Source organism: Callithrix jacchus, chromosome 2 (assembly GCF_049354715.1).
Source record: "Callithrix jacchus isolate 240 chromosome 2, calJac240_pri, whole genome shotgun sequence".
NCBI classification, from domain to species: Eukaryota; Metazoa; Chordata; class Mammalia; order Primates; family Cebidae; genus Callithrix; species Callithrix jacchus.
The window spans coordinates 197362981-197368980 of NC_133503.1; the positions used below are offsets into that span (position 1 = coordinate 197362981).

Sequence of the window (6000 nt, forward strand, 5' to 3'; positions counted from 1 at the left end):
AGTACCTCTCTCTTAGATAATAACAATGTCTCAATGTCTTCTCAACTTGCACATATAAAACTGGTCAGGAACATTTTATCACCAGAGCCACTCATTCTTAATGTTAAGGGGAAAAAAACCACTACATTTTTGAACATTGTTTCCTCGGTCTGCATTCAGTGGTCCTCCCTGGTTCTAGCTTCAACGCATTCCTGACATTTAGTTATGCCTACACCCCTTTAAATTGCAATCTTACTATTTGGAATTTGGAATTTACAACCATTCCTCTGATTATGCATGAAAGCTCCACATTAAATTTGGCTTATGTTTGTTTCATGAGCTCTTTTACCTGATGAGTCACCTGTCTGTTAGTTCAGACTCCACACTGAATTACAGCCAGACCCTGAATTTCATAGGCTTCTTGGCCAACAGAAGATGATATGCAAATCTCTCAAACAAGTCCTCACTGCTTAACTCTGACGATGCCCAGAGCTTTGTTACCTTCTTGATTTCTTAAAAACAGTGTTGGAGTTCTTTATTAGTATAGCATTAAGACAATTATTCCAATTTCTTTATCATTTCCTTCCCTCCTCCTAAGCAATGGCTTTGCTCTATGGTTAGTATTAATATTTCTACCTTCCATCCGTCTCTAAAGCATTCCAAGGTGCTCAAGATGCCTCACACTATTGATGCCTTCAATGTAACATTCTACCTTTTATCAGGGAGTTTTTTTCTGATCTGAGGTAAAAGGAATTTTTACTTTCCACAATTTGCAGTCAGGAAGCTACACTCCCCAAATTACTTGTCTTGGTTACTAGCTATTATTTGTCCTTATTTTGTACTCTGGAAATATATGTCCTTTGGCATGTAAAAGACGCAGGGAACAACTTGGTTAATGTAGATTTTTGCCCTGTGCACCTGGGCTTGTGTGCATAGTCTTGTGTACACCACAGGTTCTGAACACCGACAATCAGGAGATATTTGCAGTTCCCTCTGCACAGTGCCTGCAGGGTTAAGCCTTCACTGGCAATGATGGCGTTAAAGGTCACTGACTTAGCCCAGAAGATAGGAACCTTTGCTTCTTATTACTAAAGAAGGATGCTCTGGGAAGGAACAGGAAGAAAAGGTTATTCTACTGCTTACTAATCTGTCCTTAGTACCTAAACTATAAAATTGAAGTCACTCTTTAGACCACTAAATATACCTCACGGAATTTTGCTATATTTAGACATATCTACTACATGCTAAAGGCACTAAACTGGAGAATCTCTTTATCTTATTGCATTTCACTTTTCACATTAGAATTTTAGTAAAAACACATTTTCCATTTGAAATACTAAGGGATGCAGATAAAATAGACTAGCTGTAGAAATAAACAGATGTTGAATATGTGTCTGAAAGCCAGAAATACAGGAGTACACTTAGAAGTGTGTTTGAAAATTGTTAAATAGGATGATTACTTGAAGATAGAAATTTAATTCCTTATTGAAAAACTGTTAGAAATTTTTCAAAGGTTTTCTGACAGCATTCTGAGAAGTTTAAAAATACATTTAGAAATACATAACAACCTAAACTCAAGTTAGGCATCCCTACCCTAAAAATACAAAATCTGAAGTGATTCCAAGTTGAAAAATTTTAAGAACTAGCATCACATCACAAAACATAAAATTCCACACCTAATCTCAGGTTCACAAACTTTTGTTTCATGCACAAAATTATTTTAAAATATTGCATAAAAGTATCTTCAGACCATGTGTATAAGGTATATTTGAAACATAAATAAATTTACTGTTTAGAGTTCAGTCCTATCCCCAAGATTTCTCAGCTACATACATGCAAACATTCCAAAACCCAAAAAATCTGAAATCTGAAATATTTTTGGCCCTAAACATTCCAGATAAGAGATAATCAATCTGTAACACATAGGATGGGTCTTTTGTCAAAAATATCATGGTTTACTTTTTCTTTAAACCTAGAATTGTGTTATATATGTATGTATGTATCTATCTATCTACCTGGTGGGGTGAGAGAGAATACTTTATTTGCTGATTAATAGTTCTAATCTCATTTACTTTTTAATCGTTTTTTTTTTTTTTTTTTTTTGACAGAATTTTGCTCTGGACCCTAGGCTGGAGTGCAGTGGCCATCTTGGCTCACTGCAACCTCCCTATCCCAGGTTCAAGAGATTCTCCTGCCTCAGCATCGTGAGTAGCTGGGATTACAGACATGCACCACCACACCCGGCTATTTTTTTTTTGTATTTTTAGTAGAGACAGGGTTTCACCATGTTGGCCAGGCTGGTCTCAAACTCCTGACCTCAAGAGATCCTCCTGCCTTGGCCTCTCAAAGTTCTAGAATTACAAGTGTGAGCCACCACACCTGGCCCCACGTTACTTTTTATTGTGTATGTATAGAAGATCCATGCTTCATATAATTTCTTTGTTGGATTTTGTTTTTGTTTTTTGAGACAGAGTGTCAGTCTATCACCCAGGCTGGAGTGCAGTGGCACGATCTCAGCTCACTACAACCTCTTCCTTTCAGATTCAAGCAATTTCTATGCCTCAGCCTCCCAAGTAGCTGGAATTACAGGTGTGCACCACCATGCCCGGCTAATTTTTGTACTTTTTGTAAAGAGAGGGTTTTGTCATGCTGGTCAGGCTGGTCTCAAACTCCTGACCTCAGGTGATCCGCCTACCTCGGCCTCCCAAAGTGCTGGAATTACAACTGTTAACCACCGTGCCTAGCCCATATAATTTTTTTTTCCTGTATATTCCCCATGTTTGTGTGCTTATGTGAAGGGTTCTATCTAGTTTCTCCTGCACCAAAGATTCATCCTGCATTGTGAGCTTAGTGTTTTCTTCATTGTCTCTAGTGCATCTCATTATCTGTGCACACACAGCATGGCCAGTGCCACATCTGCTTCCTGTATAGTGTGATTGCTCCTAAAACAAAAAGCCCCTCTATGCAGAGTATGACCACATGTTTGCTGCAGGGCTGGAGAGTGGAAAGATGGACATGGCGAGGAGCCTGCTCCTTACTTTCAGCCCACATTCCAGAGCTAGGAGTCTGGGATCAGCACACACTAACACTAAAAGTTATTTTGTAGATATTAAAAGTTCTTTGTTTAAAAAATATTTATTGACATATGATTGACATGTAAAAAGTTGCACATACCTAATATATAAAACTTGAAGTGTTTGGATATGAATATACACCTATGAAACCATCACCAGAATCAATACCATAAACAGCATCACTCCAAAAGTTTTCACCTGCCCTCTTTATCTCTTACCATTATATTTTATGATAAGAACACTTAACATGGTATCTTAAATATTCTGCAAACACCAAATGGTTTGCAAATACAAACGCAGGTACTAGATGCTCTGCATACACAAGGTAAACTGCAAACACTAAGTTCTCTACAAACATTACTGCCCTAAACTGCAAACACTAAGTTCTCTACAAACGTTACTGCCCTAAACTGCAAACACTAAGTTCTCTACAAACATTACTGCCCTGCATCCACAACACTCTGCAAACACCAGATGCCCCGAATACACTCGATGAATAAGCTAGATGCTATGAGTCATGTGAATTCTTCTTTTTAATGAGAATTTCTGGAGGAAATCTGGGAAGTCAGAGGAACCTGTCGGCTTTCTGATTTACGTGTTAGCCTATGGATGACCTAGCACAGAAATTCCGCAGTTCTAATATCGAATCTCTGACAAAAACTTTAGGTTGCTTAATTCCGGTCACCATATTTGGTTTAGGAAAATGGAAGGAGCCCTTCACACTGACTCCACACAAAGGTACAGAATGTGGAATGATCCTGACATGCTGTGTGGACCAGGTAATTCTATGAAGTAAGAGAGAGTTGGTACCAATTCAGATGGAGCAAATCCCAAATTATGGCTTGGTTTTGCTCTTGCCTTTGTAGGTCGTATTTCTTTTAACACCTTAAACTGTCACTTAAAGTTCCACTTGAGCAACCTCTTTTCAAAAGGCCTGCTGTTGCTCTTCCTGCTTCTTCTCAGGATATAAAATCAATGTGCAAAAATCACAAGCATTCGTCTACACCAACAACAGACTTAAAGAAAGCCAAATCAAGAGCGAACTGCCATTCGCAATTGCTACAAAAAGAATAAAATACCTTGGAATACAACTCACAAGGAACGTAAGAGATCTCTACAAGGAGAACTACAAACCACTGCTCAACGAAATCAGAGAGGACACAAACAGATGGAGAAACATTCCATGTTCATGGTTAGGAAGAATTAATATCGTGAAAATGGCTATACTGCCCAAAGTAATTTACAGAATCAACGCTATCCCCATCAAGCTACCACTGACTTTCTTCACAGAACTGGAAAAAACCACCATGAACTTCATATGGAACCAAAAGAGAGCCCGCATAGCCAAGTCAATTCTAAGCAAAAAGAACACAGCGGGGGGCATCACACTACCGGATTTCAAACTATACTACAAGGCTACAGTAATCAAAACAGCATGGTACTGGTACCAAAACAGAGATATAGACCAATGGAACAAAACAGAGGCACCGGAGGCAACACAACATACATACAACTATACAATCTTTGATAAACCTGACAAAAACAAGCAATGGGGAAAGGATTCCATGTTTAACAAATGGTGTTGGGAAAACTGGCTAGCCATGTGCAGAAAGCAGAAACTGGACCCCTTCCTGACACCTTACACTAAAATTAACTCCAGATGGATTAAAGACTTAAACATAAGACCTGGCACCATAAAAACCCTAGAAGGAAATCTAGGCAAAACTATCCAGGACATAGGAGTAGGCAAGGACTTTATGAACAAAACACCAAAAGCATTGGCAACAAAAGCCAAAATAGACAAATGGGACCTAATGAAACTCCACAGCTTCTGCACGGCAAAAGAAACAGTCACTAGAGTGGATCGGCAACCAACAGAATGGGAAAAAATTTCGCAGTCTACCCATCTGACAAAGGGCTGATATCCAGAATTTACAAAGAACTCAAACAGATTTACAGAAAAAAAACAAACAAGCCCATTCAAAAGTGGGCAAAGGATATGAACAGACACTTTACAAAAGAAGACATATATGAGGCCAATAATCATATGAAAAAATGGTCATCGTCACTGGTCATCAGAGAGATGCAAATCAAAACCACATTGAGATACCATCTCACGCCAGTTAGAATGGCGATCATTAAAAAATCTGGAGACAACAGATGCTGGAGAGGATGTGGAGAAAAAGGAACACTTCTACACTGTTGGTGGGAGTGTAAATTAGTTCAACCATTGTGGAAGACAGTGTGGCGATTCCTCAAGGCCTTAGAAATAGAAATTCCATTTGACCCAGCAATCCCATTACTGGGTATATATCCAAAAGACTATAAATCGTTCTACTATAAGGACACATGTACACGAATGTTCATTGCAGCACTGTTTACAATAGCAAAGACCTGGAATCAGCCCAAATGCCCATTGATAATAGACTGGATTGGAAAAATGTGGCACATATACACCATGGAATATTATGCAGCAATCAGAAATGATGAGTTTGTGTCGTTTGTAGGGACATGGATGAATCTGGAGAACATCATCCTCAGCAAACTGACACAAGAACAGAAAATGAAACACTGCATATTCTCACTCATAGGTGGGTGATGAAAAATGAGAACACATGGACACAGAAAGGGGAGTACTAAACACTGGGGTCTATTGGGGGGAAAAGGGGAGGGCCAGTGGGAGGGGGAGGTGGGGAGGGATAGCCTGGGGAGAAATGCCAAATGTGGGTGAAGGGGAGAAGAAAAGCAAAGCACACTGCCATGTGTGTACCTACGCAACTGTCTTGCATGCTATGCTCATGTACCCCAAAACCTAAAATCCAATAAAAAATCAAAAAAAAAAAAAAGAAAAAAAAAATAAATAAAATAAAATAAAATGCCAAAAAAAAAAAAAAAGAATGACTGAGCATTGATGTGCGCCAGGCATTTCCTTAACTGGCCTTCTCCT

The 6000-nt window shown here is 39.0% G+C and overlaps 1 long non-coding RNA gene across 1 annotated transcript in view; it reads left to right on the plus strand.

The window, feature by feature from the left end:
• The window catches only part of LOC144581624 (uncharacterized), a 105292-nt gene extending 99510 nt beyond the window's left edge, over positions 1-5782 (plus strand). The window contains exon 4 of the long non-coding RNA XR_013532689.1: positions 5561-5782. This is a non-coding gene — a long non-coding RNA (uncharacterized LOC144581624). The remainder of the gene's footprint in view (positions 1-5560) is intronic.
• The last annotated feature ends 218 nt before the right edge of the window (positions 5783-6000 follow it).